Here is a 21618-nt window from a genome sequence, read left to right as displayed (position 1 = left end):
TCCGAACACACAATGCAGTTAAATGCAAAACAAGAATCAATTGTATGTCCAAAACACTCAACCAATGCAAAATACCAAAGTATTTGCATTAAGGATACAAGATCCAACAAGCGCATAAGAGTGTAGTACTCAAAATAGACTATAAGTACAAAAAAATGCTACAAGCATAAGATAAACACAAAGTACTGAATATTAAACAAAGTACTTAAAGCTTTAAAAGAAAGCAATGTAAATAAAAGTGTTCTAGACTATGGCAAAAGAAAGTAAACAACTAAACCACCAAAAAAAAATATACTATATCTATGAAATGCATGTGCTACACTATGCTCCCCCTCAAAATGTGCAACTCCCCCTCAAAATTTTCTCCCCCTTTTTGACCGGAATGGCCAAATGAGTTAGTCGTCATCTTCTTCTAGTTTCCTTTGTATTTGATCCAATTGAGTTTGGAGAGAAGTGAACTTCTTGTCGAAGCGAATATGATGAGAGTGCATGATAGATGCAAGTTCGGATAACTTGGTGTTGATGTCTTGAATGGATGACATAATGATGTCTAACTTCCCATCAAGAGCATGAGAGTTAGAGCTTGAACTAGTATAAGGAGCATTACTCTCTTGCTTGGTTGCATTGAGAGAACGCGCGTTGATTGGATTAGGTCGTGGGTATGGTCTCTCATCTTCCAACGGGTGAACACCTTTCAGCTTTAGGATTTTTGAGATAAGGCAATTGAAGGGAAGGCAGTTCCTTGAGGCAGTCCTCTCGGTTGTCTTGCATAAGATGTGGAAGATATGGGAGCAAATGTCAATCTCTTCATCATAGACTAGGTCATGAGGAAATAAAGCCCAACTGAGATTCATGTAACCGGTACTTGAGAGAGGATAGAGGTTGTGAAACATGATTGATGTGAGCAGCCTCAATTCGGGTGATAGTGATGCAAAACTCACCGCTTTTCCATTGGAAGAGAATTCCATGTTCTTTCCTAGAGTTTCCCGAAGAAAATCCTACTTGGGATCTAACTCATCGTACACCGAGGGCTTCAAAAACATAGGTCGGTTAATACGTAGAATGTCAGCAAGATAAGTGGGAGTTATTGTGAAATTCTTTCCTCTAACCCAACATTTCAGCTCATCTCCCTCAGCAATGGCATTCGCATAGAATTCTTTCGCCATATTCTCGTATGGTTCATCAAAACTTGACAAAAGGAAATTCCAATCCTTGATAGCAAACCATTTTGGAATGCCCGTATCAAGGAGAGAGGCTTGGTCAACTGCTCTTTCAACCAACAAGGGGGCATCTCTGAAATATTTCTCATAATCTTGAGATGCGGCGTATGACCTGAATTTGTCAACATCATAAAGCCCTATTGAAGATCTGTTCCTCTTTGGCTTTGGGGTAAAACTATCAAGATCTATCACTGGTTCTTTTCCTTTGCTACTTCCCCCTTTGGCAGCTGATTTCTTGAAGGATGACATCTGCATAAACAAACATAAGGCAGAAAAAGAAAAACAGAAATACAAAACAAACCACAAAACTTGATTAGATTCAAGTTAGTCCAAAACAAAAGTAAAAACAGCTTAAAATAGAACATAACAAACTCAAAACAACATGTTATAAGTGTTGAAACATGTAAACATAAACACAATGCATGAAAATAAGTGACTGTGCATGTGTGTGCAGTAGGTGATGCATAGTGTGTGCCTAGTGTGGTGCATGACATGGCATGGCATGGCACAAAATGGAAAAAGTGTGTAAAACACACACTCATTGATCAAAACATGTCAGTTGAATCCAAAACAGCACAAAAATGTCATATGGAACTTCTGACGAACACATAGCATGCAACAGTGAACAACAACTATAAGCAATGCATGAACACATGTGAAAATGCCTGAATACATGTTTAGAATGCCACAAGGGGCCAACACAAATACAAACACAGCAAATGGGACTCAGCCTAATCAAAATTTTGAACAAAGTTTCACAAAAATAAGAACCCCAACCTAGTTTTCGAAAATCCCCAATTTTTAAAACCCTAGGCTAAAATCTGCAAAATTTAAGACAAAAGTGAAAACAATGTTTAGGAAAACATACCTTGAAGTGATTTTGCAGAGATTTTTGCTTGAAAATGATGGGGTTTGAGTGAAAGTAAGATTTGGATTGAGAGAGGTTCGAGAGAGGCAGTGCGAGGGAAATAGAGAGTGTTTCAAAACTCAGTCACATCAGCCCTATAAAACTGAAAACACGCGTCTTTCGTAGGTTAGGCAGTAGCGAAATTACTAGTGAAAAACACCACTGAAGCACAAACACTTTCGCGAGAAGCTTTTAGTCGCGAAACAATCGTGAAAGTCTCTGTATGAATTTGTGTTTTCCAGTTTTTGCCTTAAAATCTTTTCGAAGGAAGAGTTTGGTCGCGAGAAAGTCGCGAGGCAGTTGCGATACTCTCTGCATGAAAATTGAGAATTTTATATTTCCCTTAAACACTTTTTGCGAGAAGCTCTTAGTCGTGAGCTTCTCGCAAAAATGCCTCGGAACCAGTTTTTGAAGAACAACACAAAAATGCATTTTGAACAAAAACTTAAAGCACGAAAGTATAAAAACACTTTCAAAAACATATAAAATACTTAAAAATATTTTTGGGTTTGATCAACAAGCAATTGAGTATACATATCACATTTGATCATGGACAATCACACAAATGAAATAAGCATTCATTGAAAAAATTCTTGTGTGTTGTGTGTGAGTATCAAATGTGGAATAGTCTTTAGTCTAGAGTGAACTAAGCTTCAATGATCAATTCAATCAAGTCATACACAACTAATACTAAGCTAAGTGGACCATCTCAATTATAGAAATGAGCATATATGATCTCCCACAAGAAATTGATTACATTTCTTTGAAGCTTTTAATTTGGCTTCTTTACAAATCATAACATATGATCATGTTTTGAACAAATATATCTCAATTTGTGATCAATGCCTAAACTTTTGATATTTCAACTTTGTGAATGAGCTTTTGGCTTTTTGAGGCACCATACATTTCAATACAAGTCGCTTTCCCTTTTTCCTAGTCAAATACTAGTTTGTGCGATGGCTTTTGCAGCTCAGTATCTCTTTTCAAGATTTGACATTTGATGAGCACTTTAAGAAAAAACATAAAAACGTGGGAAAAGATATAGGCACAAGTCTATGAATGTATCAAGACCAACAAGACTATTGACTAATCATTTATGACAAGCATGAAGATCGATTTACAACAATCACACATAGATTTCAAGATATTTCTATAAAGATAGATGTGCATACAAAACAAGCTAAACTCACTACGTCATTAGTATGAAGGTACTAGGCCAAACTCACATGTGATATACACAACACAAGCGATCAAACTTTTTGGAGATTTTTCAATTTTTTATGAGTTTTTGAATTTTTCAACACACTCAAAAACATAACAAGCAAAGTAAGATCAACAAAAACAAAAACAAAATACAGCTAGCAAAAGAAACATGCTATAAAACGGAAGCAATGACACAAGAAGATTTTGCATGATATGATGCATGAACCTATGACCCTAAACATCGAAAGAATTACATCATGGGCATAGGAAAAAATCATGCATGGGTACCCTTCTTCACCCACACTTTTCGAGTGTTTTGGGTGAGAGCCTTGGATGGAGGTGCATGACCAACATAGCTTTCCAACCTCGGGGTGAGGCTAGCAAGGCATAAAGAGATGTTCTTTAGCATTTCCATGACGTCTCCAATGAGATGTCCTTCATTTTCTCCCTTAGATTGTGTTCCCTTTGGTTTCTTCTTTGAACTTTCTTGGCCACGCATGGAATCAGCTTTCTTGAGTGCATGAAGTTTGAAACAGTTAGGTCTTGTGTGCCCTTGAACACCACAATGATGACACACATGCTTCACTTGAGGCCCACTCTGATTTTTGGGTAATGACTTCCCTATATCTTTTGGTCTTACACCAATGGTTCTTTTCTCAATAGCCGGGGTCTCAGTCTCAAGCGTCACTTCTTCAAGTTCCTTAACACTCTTGGCTGATACGAACCTCACTTCCTTCTTCGGCTCGCTGCTGGAGCTTCCTTCTCCGGTATAACCCAAGTTAGTCTTGTCATGTGGGGATTTTTGTGAGGACAACACACTGTCAAGTTTCTTGGTGGAGATTCGCTCAACCTTGAAATTATCTTGGATTATTTCAAGCTCAAGAAACTTGATCTTGAGTAAGATTCAACCAGCTCTCCCTTGAGTCCTTCTACTTCACACTTTGCCTCTTTAAGTTGCACAAGAGTACACCTATGCTCTTCTTCAATCTTCTTCATCTTTCTCACAGCATGGTTCACAACCTTGGCATATTTTCCTCAATCTTCTAGCAAAGAATCATATGCTTCTTGAAGGTTGCTCTCTCCTTCATTTTGGCATACATCTTCATCTTTCGATTCTTCAACTTCTTCACCCTCGGAATGCTCACTAAGTTCATTTACCAAATTGCTCAAATCATCCTTAGATTCAATGGAGATAACTGTCATGAAAGCCCTATAGTTCCCGTCACTGTCACACTCTTCTTCATGTTTAAATTTAAGCTTTCAGAGTCGCTAAGGGTAGTGGCAAACACCTTACCCTTCCCTCTTAAGTAGTTGGGACATTCTTTCTTGATGTGTCCATGGCCATTGCATTCATAGCACACAACTCCTTAAGGGGATTGAGAGTCCTACCCATCTTTCTTCTTGAACTCCTTTCTACCACCTTTGGATGCTGAGAACTTTCCTTTGCTAAAGGACTTCCCACTATTCTTCATCTTCAGAAATTTTCAAAAGTTCTTTGCAAGGAATGCTACTTCTTTCTCCACATCATCTTCTTCAAAAGAGTTATCCATTCTCTCATTGATGGTTTTCAGTGCAAGTGATTTGCTTGGTTTGTGAGAAGGCAGTCCAAGTTCATATGTTTGGAGAGATCCAATTAGCTCTACAATCTTGATCTCATCCAAATCTTTTCTTTCTTCTATAGCAGTAACCTTCGCATGGTAGCTCTCCAGTAAGGACCTTAAGATCTTTCTCACCACCTTAGCATCCTCAATCTTTTCACCGAGATTGAGCTTGACAATCACGATTTCGTTGAGCTTCCCATAGAATGAATCAAATGACTCATCGTCACTCATCTTAAGCTCTTCAAATCGAGTGGTAAGCATTTGGAGTTTTGTGTCCTTGACTTTCTTGGTACCTTTGTAGGTAGTCTCAAAAATTGTCCAAGCTTCCTTGGCGGTCTTCACACACAATATCCTATGAAATTCATTAGTAGACACACCACAAAAGATAGCATTAATTGCTTTGCAATTTGCATTTGCCAAAGCAAGTGCTGCCTTGTCCCATTTGGACTTGGTTGTTGTGGGTCTAACATACCCATTCTCAACGGAATCCCATACAGACTCATCTATAGAACAAAGAAATGCCCTCATATAGACTTTCCAAAAAGCATAGTTGCTCCCATCAAAGTATGGTGGAGCATTGAGAGATTATGACCGATCCATCACAAAAAGGGTTTTGGATCGCACTTAGGTAATGAAACCACAACAAGTGCACCCGCTCTAATACCAATTGAAAGCTCGGATTTGTGTTAAAAACAAAAGAGCTATTTAGACCCCAAATTAAAAATTACGGCTCGGTTGATTTTACTCTAACTTAAACTAAGTGCGGAATAGAGTAAATGCTAGCGAACAAACAAAACCACTACTCTAAGCCATATTCAACACATCATAGCAGTAAAATGAAAGCTAAGAGAGTAGGGATGAGAGATGCAAACACAAGATAACACTCCGATGTGTTATCGAAGAGGAAACCGAAAAACTCGGCAAAAAACCTCTTCGCCGCCCTCTAAGCGGTAAATCGATCCACTGGACAATAAGTTGGGATACACGAATAGAAAAAGACCCTCCAAGCCTACTCTACCCAGTGCATCTAAGCCCTCTAAGCTCCAACTCCAATAAGGCTTCTTGGAACTGTGGCTTGTCTAGCTTTCCGGATCCCGTAATGCGCCCGATTGCATCCGCCAAAGCTTGGCTTCTCCCAATACTTCCCAGCAGCATCAAAACCTCACTGGACACTTAGTATGTGTGTGGTAAGTGTTTGGGCTATCATTCTCTCAAGGATTTGGAAATGGAGAGGTAGGAGTAAAGGAAAACTACAATGGATGATGTAGAGAATTGTGGGTATGACAATCTCACACTCTCAAGGATTTGAGGCTAAGGTTTTCTCTTCTGAAAAGCTCTCTCTCATTATGTGGGTAATGATGGTATATATAGTGTGTATGAGGATGTAGTAGAGCAGATAGGACAAAATAGCAGAACAGACCATTTCGCGGGAATCTCGCGGGAAGGCCTTACCCACGGGAATCTCGCGGGAAGGCCTTACCCGCGAGACACTCGCGAAAACCAACTGCCACCATCTGTCATGACTCTTCGCATCAGTCATGTGCAAGGCACATGCCTCACTTCATGGGATGGCTAGTCACAAGCTACCCGCAAAAACTCCTTTAGTCTTCAAAAGATGCCTTGAGTCTTCACACTCTCTCTCTCACACATAACCCTTACAAATAAATCCCACATAAAATAACAGGATACAAAAGATTGAATAAAATTACAATCAAATTTAGCACAGAATTAAAGCCAACACAAAATAGTTGTAAATCACAACTTTACAGATCAATAAACATTAGATTGGCATGAAATTTGACATATGTTTTAAGAACATAAAGAACATACAATTCAACGGTTAGATTTTTAAAATATGTAGTTATGTTAATTTGTTTCGTGAGGGTTGTACTATACCCTTAGCTTACAGTTAAGTTTGTAACCAAATTTTGTCTTTAAACTTTGGTCTCCTTAACAATATATTAGGCCCTTAAAAACAAAACGAAAAAGCTCAAGAAAAATTTTGGTCAACTAAAATTTTAAAAGATATATAACTTATAACATTGATAATAAGACTATCTGTAGCTAACAATTTTAAAATAAGAAAACTCATAAAATGAAATTGTAAGAAATTATGTATTTACGTGTATGTTTGTTTGTTTTTTTTTTTTTTTTGTCAATATAATGAAGTATTCTTTTTAATAGATTTCGTATAATTTAATTTTCTTAATAATCATATAGGAAGAAATTCTTAGAGCCACAACTATACTCATCTCACCCCACCCCCCAAAATTTCCATCTCACATGAATCACCCCTAACCAAATAGCCAAACCGGGCTAGAGTCATAAGTTTCTCGTTTTTAGTGGAACATATTCAGTTTTCTACATCAAGAAGAAATGCCAATATTGTACGTTCTAATGTATGGACTTCTCTTCCTCGTTTACAAATCTTGTTTTTATTAGCGTTCCAAACCGCAAGGCTAAAGCTACCGAACACGATAAGTGCCTATAAATTCTGTCTCATATGGCTCTCTTTATGCACTGCCTCACCTACTCCTAGTTCTTTACTTCTAAAGCTCCTATTTGCACCATCTCTCTCTCTCTCTCTCTCTCTCTCTCTCTCTCTCTCAATGGCCGAAACAAATGCAGCAGTCAATCAGAAGAAAATTGACGATTGTTACGTGCCACTGGTTCACTCAAATAGCTCTTTTATTAACACTGATGATTCCTTATCAGGAGTAGATGATCCCATTCCCATCACTGACTTCTCAATGCTCATATTTGATGACCCTGATAAACAGTTTGAAACCACCCAAGACCTCCGCAATGCTTGCCTAGAGTATGGTTCATTCATGGTATGAAAATCAACCCTCAAAACCTCTTCCCCTCTTGTTTATGTGGGTCATATATAATTGAAACAAAGAAAGTATGAAAGTAGTTTCAAGTTTCAAGTTTACGTACGGTACTGGGAAAAAAGGGCTTTTGCCCTTATTTTTTAAAATATCTAGCACAATATTTCTGTTTTGAAATTATTAAGTATCGTCTCTCTGTTTTGAAACTCGATTTTTAAAAAATTGAGTTTCTCATAAAACTCGATTATATGATTATCGAGTTTTAGGTAATTTTTTGCAATGTTGGAGGAGCACCCGTGACTTCTCCTAATTTAAAAAATCCAGCAGGAACTTAATTTTACTGAAATCAAGTTTCAAGGAAAAACTTATCTAAAACTCGATTTTCTAAAAATCGAGTTTCAAAACAAGAACATGGTGCTTAGTAATTTCAAAACAAAAGCAATTTACTGGATATTTTAATAAAATAAGGGTAAAAGCCCATTTCCCGGTACTGCCTATGGATAAATTGACGATTGTTACATTCCACTGGTTAACTCAAATAGCTCATCCATTAACACTGATGATTCCTTATCAGGAGTAGATGATCCCATTCCCATCATTGATTTCTCAATGCTAATATCTGATGACCCTGATAAACAGTTTAAAACCACCCAAGACCTCCGCAATGCTTGCCTAGAGTATGGTTCATTCATGGTATGAAAATCAACCCTTACAATCTCTTCACCTCTTGTTTACGTGGGTCATATATAATCGAAACAAAGAAAGTATGAAGTTATTTCAAGTTTTTACAGTACTGCCAATGGATAAATTGTAGACATTATAAACACTGTTTGTTATAGGTGGGACCTACAATATTGATATGATTAGAAGAATAGAAAGGGCAATGTCTTTATCCATCTTTTGGCCTATTGGGCAACTCTTATAAGCTGAACTGAACCGGTTTCCATCTCAATTTTACCTCCTTCAATTTTGCGGGCTTTGGATAGAGATGAAATTTGGCCCAGTTCTTTTGTTTCTCCCCTCCTTCGGGTTGAGCAATAAAGTAATTATTCAACAACAAAAAAATTAGAAGAATAGAAACGCTGTCTTATTAAATAAATTTTAGTTGAAATAATATTACCTTAATTATTAGATAATATAATTTTTTTTATAAGCTTATAAAAATTATATTCACACCCACTATATATTGGTAAAAATACGAAATGGACTAATTATATTATTAATAACATATAAATAATAATTTAATATCTTATTTACAAACTTATACAACTTTATATATATTGTATATATAACAAAATTTTTATACATAAATAAATAAATAAATATATGATATTATATATACTGAAAATCAAATATTATATCCATGACTTTGCTCATGAATATATTATTATGATTGAGCTTAGTTTATTTGCTAAATAAAGAACATAAGCAAACTTCTTCATGATCAACTAAGAACTATTCAACTATGGCTCTATTCATTTACAGCCCTAGTGCACGTGTATGATTAGCCGACTTGATATTTTGGCAGGTGATTAATCATGAGTTACCGGATAACCTTATAATGAGAGTCTACAAGACATTAGCCAAATTCTTTGATCTGAGGAAGGAGGAGAAGCGAGAGTACGAGACAAATGATCCAACAGATATGATTCGTTGGGGCAGATGGGATAGTAATTTAATCAGCACGGAGTTCATCAAAATGGTCGTACATCCTACCTTTCATTGCCCTACCAAACTTGCTAGTTTAAGGTAATCTTCTTCCACCACACCCCAATTTCCTCTCTCATATTTTCTTTTTTCTTTTTTTGGGAAAGTAAAATAAAAGAAGACAAAGCAAGATTCAGCCCATAAGATGAGTAAGTGGTGGACTAATTTTAAAACAATTAACTCAAGTGTCACAATAAATTTCACAAAATATTTCATAATTATCTAACTGATAAGTTATGACTGGTAGAGAGTAATATGATATAAGTGATGAATCTAAATGAAAACTAATAAAAATAGGCCAACTCAACTATTGTGAAAAACTGTTTTATTTATTATATGACCCATTTTAAAAACACAAGTTTAGAGTCTTTGCCTTAAAATTCTCTTAACATCTATTCAAATTTTCATAAAACTTTTCAGGTCCTAGAAATGTTCACATTTTCTTTATATGAAGAAAATAACCGACTTATTCAGATTCAACTTAATGAGCTTACCAGAGATTCTTTTCAAGGAGTGAACCGTTTGTCAATTTTGTGAAAGAGTCTTTTTATGGAGATGAGAACCGTTTGTCTATTTTGTCACAATTTCCAAGCTTTAAGAGCAATCATATCAACCTTTGTAAAATACAAAAAGTAGCAAGTTTTACACATTTTACTCCAAAAATCTTGTATATCATATAGGCTAAAATTGTGTGAATTTACACTCGGATGCAAATGCTCTAATGTTAAAACTCTTTATTGTGTTATTCCGACTTTTTATAGAATAATGAATTAATAAAAATATCCGCACGATTTTTTTTTTTTTTAAATGACACCCAATACCTAATAGCAACAACGAAAACATTTCAACAACTATTACCAAATGTAGACTAATTTTAATTTTAAGCAACAATATATATATATATATTAATAATTCACTTTTATTATATTATTCAATCACATGTGATTTAGTGATTGTGTGTTTTTTTTTTCTTTTTCATTTCTTTTTTGTTTTCAATCATTATATGATTAAGTACACGATTCAATTACATGATTATTTTATGTTAAGTTCATATTTTTAGATTGGCAGCCATAAAAAAAAATTGTAACCTTAGAACTTAGTTTGTCCAATTGTTTAGTCTAGAAATATTGACTTAAACAAGACAAATGAAGTTTAGCACAGATGAAGACTCAAAGATATCAAAAAAGCTTGTGTAGATAAATGTTACTTATCTTGATCAATCGAGATGCACATCTCGACCGATTGGGATTCGTGCTAGATTTCAGATCTTACCTTTTCTTAGCCATTGGATCTAGGGTTTTGATGGATCTTAAGTATATATAAATACAGACCTTAGAACATGTTTTTACACATTCAAGAGGGGAGTGTTATGTACACAAATCTGAAGCTCTTCCATACCATTTTGGAGCTATAGCTGGAGACCTTGTGTAAACAACATGTTTAGTTATAAAGAAAAACTGCTACAATTAAATCAACTACAGTTGCTGATCTAAATATTCGAGTAGGGATCTCAAAGTCACAAACTAGAAAGTTTGTGTTGCTGATCCAAATCTTTGAGTGGAGATCTCAAAGTCACAAACAGGATTGTTTGTGTGTAACAGTTTCAAAATAGAAGAGTCTGTGAATTTGGAGCTACATATGGTCATGCCAGTAAGTACCACATGAGGTAGCAATAGATTTAAGGTCAAGTCTATTGTATAAACTTCGATTTTATTAGTGAAATATTTTCTTAAGGATTATTTAGGTTAAATTCTCCCTAGATTTTTTTACTTTGAAACCACAATTTCAAAAGTTTTCTTGGGTCATCATTCTTATTGTTTATGTGTTCTATGCTTTTTTTATATTTATTTGATTCAAATCTAATTTATAATTAATTTATTTAATTATTTGGCTAAAAGTTTATTAAATCTAAGACAATTGGGGTCTAAAACCCTAGCACTTTCATTAGCTATGACTCATTGACCCACGAGACCTTTTGTTCATGTCTACAGTGAGATTTTACAAGAATGCATCAAAAGAATGAGGGAACTTGGAATCCAATTGCTTAGAGGGATATCAAAAACCTTGGGATTTGAAGAATGCTACATATAGAAAAGAATGAAGCTAGAATCAGGCCATGACTTTATTTCAGCAAATGATTATCGACTCCGTTTGAATACTGAAAATCAACTAGGTCAGCCTCCTCATTGCGGCACTGGGCTCCTAGTCCTCCTCTTACCAGGTGAAAGTAATGGTCTTCAACTAGAGCATCATGGGAAATGGATTAATGTAAATCCTCAACGTAATTCTATTGTTGTCATCATTGCTGACCATATTGAGGTACATATTGTAAGTTCAGAATCACTCTCTTCTCAATGCACAATTATGCCATATATATTTTCCTATTTACTTCATTTTTACTTTTTGTCGTTTATAAAACTAAATTGATATTTTATTGCAACTCAAAATTGAGAAATTTTGCCTATTTTTATTGCTGCACAAATTCTAACCAATGGGAAGTATAAGAGTCTCTTGCATCGAGTGGTTCTTAACAAAAAAGTAAGGAGGATAAGCTTACCACTGTTTCTTGGACCATCATTGGACACTGTTAACATGTATAGTGTTATGGGATTTAGGCCCAACTAGATTACTTGTATAGCACATTCTTGTACTACACCTTTACTTGTACTGCACTCCTGTGCCTCCTATATAAAGGCACACATGTATATTCTTTTATTGAGAAATACAATACACTTATTCAGTATTTTTAACATGGTATCAGGGTCATTACTCTGACTTTTTCTTCGTAGTCTTGTCTCTCATTGGTGTTATCCCAGACTCACAATTGCTTCTGCCTTTACAACTACTGCTGCAGCCATTTGCAACTAAACCTCTAACGCATCTCAGTCATCATCTCTGGTTCCGGACCTGCAGCCACCGCCGTTCAGAGTCTCAAGTCCATTGCCATATCGTTGCCGTTGTGATCCTTGCCTTGATTGAGTTTTTTCAGCTACCACTGAGATCGTCCTTCGCAGATCTACTACTTGGTGGAATCCTAACCGTCATCAGAGGATCCACGTGCCACCACACGCCAGTCAAAGTTTCAGCAAAATCATACACGCGCCTCACGCGCCACCAAGGTTGCTCCGATCTTGTTGCCACCGCCACCATCGGAATCGTCTTTATCTGATCTACAACTTTGGAAAAGAATTGGCTTCATCGGATAGGTCACGCATTCCCACGCGCCGCCAATATACCCTGCCCCGTGTCACGTGCCTCACGCGCCGTCTACGCTGCATCACGCGCCTCACATGCGCCACGCGCCACACGTGCCAATTGCTCTGCCATGTCAGCCTTAGCTGATGTCAGCGTCCTGTCATCTGTTAACCGTTGACTTCTAGTGTTGACTTTGACTATGGTTGACCGTTGACTTTTTCCCAAAGTTGACTTTTTACAGTCCAGGTGCTCCTTACCCAGTTTTTCGAGTAGATTTCATTTTTGCATATTTTGCTTCTAAATGAAGAATAAGGACAGGTCTTCTTCTTGTTGCAATAATCGTCACCGACAATCTAGCAAACATTTTTGCAATTTTCGCAAACGTTTTAGCCACAATATTGAGACTTGCTATCATCGCAACAAATCAGCTGTTTCAATTTATGCTGCTACTGTTGCTAACATTAAGAGTGTCTAACCAATGGCTCCCGTCTCTGCATAGTCTAAGTCTTCAGGTCGCACTTTTACCATGTCTACAGATGACCTTAAAAACATCATCGTCAATGTCATTCGTATGGTTGGTAGTGCATCTTATTCCTCTTCTCTCTCAGCTTTATCTGGTATGTCTCCCTCCTCATGGCTTATGGATTCTACTTGTTGCAATCACATGACACCTCATTCGTCCTTATTTTCTAAACTTAAACCTGCACCACACCCTCTTAATATTCGCATAGCAAATGGTTCCATAATGTCTGGTCATAATATAGGTTCTGTTTCGACCTCCAACCTCTCTGTTCCTAGGGTCTTTAATGTTCCTGACCTTTCTTACAATTTGTTTTCTATGGGACAATTAGCTGAGTTTGGTTATCGCATTATATTTGATTAATTTGGGTGTATTGTGTAGGATCCAAGGACAGGACAGGAGCTTGGGACCGGTCCCAGAGTTGGGCGTATGTTTCCTGTGGACAACCTTCATCTTCCACTTGTTGCTCCTGTTTCTGTTGCTGCAGCTGCTGCAGTTTCTTCTATTCCTTTCCTTGCACTTTGGCATGCTCGACTTGGTCACGCATCTTCTTCTCGAGTACAACAATTGGCTTCTAGAGGTTTGTTAGGTTTAGTGTCTATTGAAAATTTTGATTGTGTTTCATGTCAGTTAGGAAAACAAACAACTTTGCCTTTCAATACTAGTGAATCAATATCCACTGATATCTTTGACCTCATTCATTTTGATGTTTAGGGGCCTTCTTCTATCTCTAGTATTGGTGGATCTCGATATTTTGTTGTCTTTGTTGATGATTACTCTCGCTATAGCTGGATTTTTAATATGACACTTTGTTCTGAATTAATGCAAGTATATTCTAATTTTGCAAAAATGGTTGAAACTCAATTTTCCAAACGTATCAAAATTTTTCGATCTGATAATGCTCTTGAGTACACTCAATATGCTTTCCAAGCTGTTTTGCATTCCTATGGCACTGTTCATCACCTAACTTGTCCAGGTACCTCTTAGTAAAATGGTAGAGCTGAACGAAAACTTCGTCATATTCTTGACACTGTTCGTGCTCTCGTTCTCTCTGCCAAAGTTCCTGCTTCTTTTTGGGGCGAAGCTGCTCTTCATGTTGTTCATGCTATTAATTGCATTCCCAGTCCTGTCATCCAAAATCAAACTCCATATAAGCCCCTTTTTGGGTCACCTCCAGACTATCACCACCTTTGCTCATTCGGTTCTGCTTGTTTCGTTCTTCTTCAGCCACATGAGCATAACAAACTTGAGCCTAGGTCAAGGCTTTGTTGTTCTCTTGGCTATGGCGAAACTCAAAAGGGATATCAGTGTTATGATCCTGTTTCTCATCGTCTTCATATCTCCCGCAATGCTATCTTTTGGGAACATCGCCTCTTTGTCGAGCTCTCTCACTTCTGTGCTTCTCTATCTTCCTCCTCTGTCTTAGATATATTTCCAGATGAGGCACATATTCCTGCTATAGCAGCTCCTGATCCTCTTGTAGCTGCTCCCGATTCTCCTGTAGAATTCTTTGTCCAACCACCAGATATCCTTAATCCCTTTCCTAGTTCCCCCTTTAATGAACAAGTGGAAGATGAACAGGTCGAAGACGAGCTACCCAACCCTAAGCTTGGGTCCCCTGCTCTGGCTCTGCCTGAAGATCTTGCATAAGACATTCCACATTGTCACTCAACTCGGGTAAGATCCATTCTTGTACATTTACTTGACTATCATTTTTACATTGCCCTTACTACACTGCACGAGCCTCACACCTATTGTGAGGCTTCCACTAACCCTTTATGGTAGATTGCAATGAAAGAGGAACTTGATGCATTATTTAAAAATCATACTTGGGACTTGGTCACTCTCCTTCCTGGGAAATCTGTGGTTAGTTGTAAGTGGATCTACAAAATTAAGACTCGCTCTGATAGGTCCATTGAGCGCTACAAAGCTCGTCTTGTTGCAAAAGGTTTTACACGGGAGTATGGGATTGATTATGAAGAGACATTTGCTTCGGTTGCTCGTATCTCATCTGTTCGTGCCCTCTTAGCTGTTGCTGCTGCCAGTAAATGAGACCTTTTTCAAATGGATGTCAAAAATGTATTTCTTAATGGGGATTTAAGTGAAGAAGTTTATATGCAACCTCCTCCTAGTCTCTCTGTTGAATCAAACAAGGTTTGTCACCTTCGACATGCACTTTATGGCCTTGAACAAGCTCCACGAGCTTGGTTTGCCAAATTCAGCTCTACTATCTCTCGCTTCAGTTACATGGCTAGTCATTATGATTCTGCTCCATTTCTTCGTCGCACTGACAAAAGAAAAATTTTACTTCTCTTGTATGTGGATGATATGATCATAACTGGTGATGACCTTAGTGGCATTCAAGAACTCAAGGATTTTCTCAGTTAGCAGTTTGAGATGAAAGATCTTGGACATCTCAGCTACTTCTTGGGTCTTGAAATCACTCATTCTACAGATGAACTTTACATTACTCAAGTCAAGTATGCCTCTGAACTCTTGTCTCGAGGTTGGAATTACTAATAGCAAGACTGTTGACACTCCAGTTCAGCTTAATACGTATTTGACTCCCTTAGGGGGGAAACTATTGTCTAATCCCTCTCTTTACAGACGCTTAGTTGACAACCTAGTTTATCTCACTATTACTCGTCCAGACATTTCCTATGTTATTCACCAGGTGAGCCAGTATCTGTTTGCTCCACGATCGACTCACTATGATGTTGTTCTGCGCATCCTTCGGTACCTAAAGGACACTCTCTTCCATGGTCTTTTCTACACTGCTCAGTCTCCTCTTATTCTCCATGCATTTTCTAATGCTGATTGGGTATGAGATCCCACTGATCACAGATCCACCACTGGTTATTGCTTTCTTCTTGGTTCTTCTCTGATTTCTTGGCGAAGCAAGAAACAAACTCATGTGGCCCGCTCTAGCACTGAAGCAGAATATCGTGCCTTTGCTGATACCACATCTGAGCTTCTTTGACTACAATGGCTTCTTAAAGACTTAGGTGTGTCTACATCCTTTACTACTCTTCTTTATTATGACAACAAGAGTGCCATTCATATTGCTCACAATGATGTCTTCCATGAACGGACTAAACACATCAAGATCGATTGTCATTTTATCTGTTATCATCTTATCCATGGTGCTCTCAAGCTAATCTCAGTCTCCTCTACAGATCAACTTGTAGATATCTTCACCAAGTCACATCTTAAGGGACACCTTCGTACTTTGGTTGACAACCTCAAGTTGGTCTCACATCCACCTTGAGTTTAAGGGGAGCTGTTAACGTGTATAGTGTTATGGGCTTTAGGCCCAACTAGATTACTTGTATAGCACACATTCTTGTACTACACATTTACTTGTATTGCACTCATGTGCCTCCTATATAAAGGCACACATGTATATTCTTTTATTTAGAAATACAATACACTTATTCAGTATTTCTAACAGACACTACAGTGAGCCCAATGCCAGAGTTTGTAGATGAGCATCACCCACTAGCATACCTTGTGAAGACCTATGAAGAGTTATTGGAAACAATTCAGTACCAAGTAATTGATGGAATGTCATGCATGAAAATTAATGTTCGACTTTGATAGACCGGGTAGGTGTTGGTTCCTGAATCAAGTACATCCTCGGAGATGATTGTTTGCGCAATAAGCCATGCAAGTAGTATTTGCATGCAAATTGTGTTTGGTGTTTTGTGTCAATGCTATAACGCTATTATCTATAGTGAGCATGATAATCTTATGATATAAATAAGGATTTTTTTTATTATGTATTTTGTCTTAAAAACTTTGAGATCATAATAAATATTAAAATAAAACCCCGTTTGTAATCATTGGAATGATAAATTTGGATCCAAGGGAAACAAAAATCATTTCTAATTAATAAGAAAGGTGTTAGGTTTACAACATTTTCACAACAAATCATAAATGGTTAGTTGTTATTGATTCTAATTTGAACATACCAGTGAAAATTTACTCGGGGTTTTGTGAGGAGAATTTATTGTTGATAGGTTAAGAATGTATTGACCCCTTATGATGAATTAATTGATTAATTACCCAAGTTTATTAATTAATCAAATTAACATGCAATGTACGTGGCAACACAAACAAATTACTAACTAAAATATAATGCAGCGGAAAATAAAGTTGACATGGTGATTTGTTTACGAATTGGGAAAACCTTCAAGACAAAAATCTCACCGAGTGATATTAAGGTCATCACTCCCGAAAATTCACTATTATCACAACATGCGGTTACAAGTACAAGTAAAGGAATCTCACTACCTTATACCAACCTACAGTTGAACTTTTACCCTAATACCCAATTGGACTTGTTCTGTAGTGACAATCTCTCCTTGTATTATGGAGATCCCAATACGCGACTTTATTACCAACATGAGAAAGATGTTGGCTGCAAAGTTTTTTAGTTCATCAATGAAAATCACGTAGTTACTTGGTCACAAAACCCTACGATGTACAAATACATCAGCTTTTTCAAGATGTACTAGGGCATCCTAGGTTTCCCGTCACAATTTGCTTGGATAACACTTTGCTTCATACTTGTGCAATTGTGTTATTTTTTTACGGCCCTTAAAATAATCCTTACATATGTTTAGGGTTGTGAGAAAAGAAAGCCCAAACACATACTCACGGATTGGCATGAAATCAGATATGAAAAACTGATTTTCATAAATCTCGACAGGTACCCTAACTATCGAGCAGCTGTCGAGTCTCGGGCTGAAACACCTTTTTAAACCTCAATAGATACTAATTGTTGAGATAACTGTTGAGTTTTAATAAACAACACTTCTTCATTTGTTTCTTGGATAGACTTGCATGGCATTAACACTTGAACTTGAAATCTTGTTTCTTGAAGCACTAAACACATCCTAGATTTACCTAAATACAACTAAAGTGCATTTTGTCAAAGGATTAGTCAATTACATAAAATATTGACATATGTTCCTAACATGATTCACATATGTCCTAACAATTGTGATAGGCCAAAAAGGAATTGACCCCTTGTGATGGATTAATTTATTAATTAGCCAACTTTATTAATTAATCAAATTATCATGCAAACGCATGGTAGCACAAACAAATCACCAATTAAACTAAGTATGCAGCTAAAATTAAATGACATGGTGATTTGTTTACGAATGGGGAAAACCTACAAGGTAAAAACCCCACCGGGTGATTTTAAGGTCACCACTCCCGAAACTCCACTATTATCACAACAAGCGGTTACAAGTAGAGGAATCCCAAGTACCTTACCAACCTACAGTTGAACCCTTACCCCGATACCCAATTGGACTTGTTCTGTAGTGACAGTTTCTCCTTTCGATGCACGGCTCCCAAGTACGTGACTAACCAATTGCGCGGATCCCAGTACGCGACTTCAATTACCAACTAGAGAAGATTGTTTGCTGCAAAGTTCTACAATTCATCCACACGATGAAGATCAAGAAGATGCTTGGTTACAAAATCCTATAGTGCAAAGACACAGCAACTTCTTCACAAAAGAGATGAACTAGGGCAAGAACTTCATTTCAAGTTACAATTTGCATGAACAAGGATTTCTCAATGCTTGTGCAACTTGCCACCCTACGACGGCCCTTAAAATAATCTTTTTATATGTTTAGGGTTAGGAGAAAAGAAGGCCCAAAGACACATCCATGGATTAGACCCAAAACAGAACTAGGAATCTGTTTTTCTTAAATCTCGACAGCTACAGGTGTCGAGGTGCTATCGAGCAGCTATTGAGCCTCGGGGCTAGAACTGCTTCTTAAAGCTCAATAGATGCAGCTGTCGAGCCAACTGTCGAGCTTTAATGAAGAGCACTTCTCAACTTGTTTCTTGGACAGACTTGCATGGCTTTAATACTTGATCTTGAAACCTTGTTTCTTGAAGCATTAACTTCATCCTAAATCTACCCAATTACAAGTAAAGTGCGTTTTGACAAAGGATTAGCCAATTACATAAATAATGAATGACATATGTTCTAAACAGGTGAAACACATATGTCCTAACAATCTCCCCCTTTGGCAATCCGTGACAAAACCACAACCAACAAATGAACATATGAGAGAAGTCATAAATCACTCAACTCATACTCACTTGTTGAATACAATAAAATCTATCCTAACACAAACTCTTGAAAAACTTTGCAAGAAGAGAGTTTACGACAAGTAGACTTTAACAACCTGTATTTCTGAAACACTTTAAACAAAACTCATCAAGGCATCTTAGTGTGAAACAGAAATAATAGATTGCATACAAATAAGGAAACATGTGTATAAAGAAAGAAAAGAAACAACACATGTAGAGATAGGTGAAAGAAACATACAACATCATATATATATATATATATATATATATATAACAAAATGAGCACAATGTATGTAATAACGGTAACAGGACCTAGGTACAAGAAGAAAAAAGTATCTAAAGTAGAGAAAAGAAAAAGATACAAGTAATCCTCACTACATCCCTCAGCACTCAACACTCCTCCTATCAAAAATGTCCTTATACAAGCTCTCCCCCTAAGTATGACTACTCTTATAACCCAAAACTACTCCCCCTTTTTGTCACGAGTGACAAAGGGTAGAGTGTCAAGTAGACATCTCATCGGTAAAGTTAGCATCTCCATCATCATCATCCAAAGCATCATCGTCATCACCATCATCATCCTCAGACGGGGAAGCCACAGGAGGTGGTGGAGAAGAAACCTCAGGAGCAAAACCACCCATGGTCGCCTGTCGCCGAGCAATGCGACCAACACGAACATTCACTTGATACAACTCTGTAGAGAGCGTATCTAGGCAAGCATCCATGCGCTAAAGCTACGCCATGATATCTCCTAGTGTCACATCGCTCGAAGAGGAAGAGGGAGCGGATGAAGCACGAGCAGATCTGGATGGAGCGGAACGGGAGGAAGGAGCTGCCGAACTTGTCTGACGCGACCGAAACTGTGCCTCACTATGTTTTACGGTAGCGGCATCTATGGCAACCATGACAGAAAAAGGGATAGAAAAAATGGCGTAAAATCCTCGTGATAGCGGAAGGAAAGATGAGCTTATCACGGGTAGCCGTATCCTTATACACATCTAAGATGGAAAAGATGAAATGTAAAGGAAAGTCAATGGTAAGATCCTCAATAAGAGACAACAGAAAACGAGCATGAGGCTCTGTGATAGAGTTGTAGTGAGAGAGAGGATGCAAGATAAAAGTCATCACCATGTTTAAGAAACGAGGACCTTTAGCGAAAGGTCGACATGACATAAACGGGTGCTCATCCCAATCAGACGGGCGCTCACAAAAAGCAGATATCATCTAGTCTTTGGACACAGTCCATAAACGCTCACAACTGAGGTAATCAGGATGCGCAACCTGCGGAACATGAAGCACATCGGCTACCAACTCCGATGTGACAACTATGCCCGTACCTCAAACGCGAGTAAGAAAGAGAGGTACTGAATAATCGAATCCATGCATGTTGGAGTAAAACTCCTGGATTAGCACGGAAGGAAAAGTGACCAGGACGTCACACAATGACTCCCATTCCTGTTTGTGAAAGACATCGGGAAGGTTAGTGTCGGCAAAGCATGCCCGAACAACGTGACGTTTCGAATGAACACCTCATTTAGAGAAGTTCTCCAAGAAGTCCTGATAGGCTTTCTCATCACGGAACCGAACAAAGATAGGAGTGGAATCAGAAGATGAAGAGGCCCTAGAACGAAGAGGGTTCTGGGTCGAAATAGACTTACATTTTGGTGCCATAGACACTACTAACGCAAACAAAAAGAGAGGGGGGGAGAAAGAAACACTCAGAAAAGTTCCAACACAATTCAAATATAACAAGTATATTAAAAAGATAGAACGTATGCATGGGGAATGCATGAACATGTGACATGCAATATGAAAAACATCATGGGCTCAGCCCAATCCAATCCTACCAGCACACAAACATATTTCACACATCTAAATGTATGAGAATACTGTTAGTATGCGAATGTGATTCAATGCATGGATTTTTTAAGATAAAAACTACAAAACCCATCCCAAAAATTTCAATAAAAACCCATCAATTTTGAAAAACCCCAAAATTTTTCAAAGACCCCAAATCCTAGGTTTCAAAAACATGAAATGCATGTAGAATGATGAATAAAAAGCTTACCAAGTGGAGAAAAACTTGAAGAAGCTTTGAGAAACTGTGAGAAAAGGATTTGGAGTGAAAGAGAGAGGTTGGGAAGGTGAAAAGACAAATCTGTCGAGAGAGAAATGAGAACCGGATCGCACAGAATCCTTTATATAGAACCTCAGTAAATCCCGACAGCTGCAAGTATCGAGAGGTGTCGAGACATCTGTCGAGGTATGTGTCGAGAAATACACGTCGACAGATCTAGCCATCTAGAAGGTGTCAAGG

At 37.6% G+C, this 21618-nt stretch overlaps 1 pseudogene; it reads left to right on the top strand.

Moving 5' to 3' along the window:
- Positions 1-7540: 7540 nt before the first annotated feature.
- Positions 7541-16781, top strand: LOC142619278 (2-oxoglutarate-dependent dioxygenase 19-like; annotated as a pseudogene).
- The last annotated feature ends 4837 nt before the right edge of the window (positions 16782-21618 follow it).

The sequence above is a fragment of the Castanea sativa genome, chromosome 12, assembly GCF_040712315.1.
Source record: "Castanea sativa cultivar Marrone di Chiusa Pesio chromosome 12, ASM4071231v1".
NCBI lineage: Eukaryota > Viridiplantae > Streptophyta > Magnoliopsida > Fagales > Fagaceae > Castanea > Castanea sativa.
The sequence above is the reverse complement of the archived record's forward strand: the minus strand, read 5'-3'. Positions and strand labels throughout refer to the sequence as shown.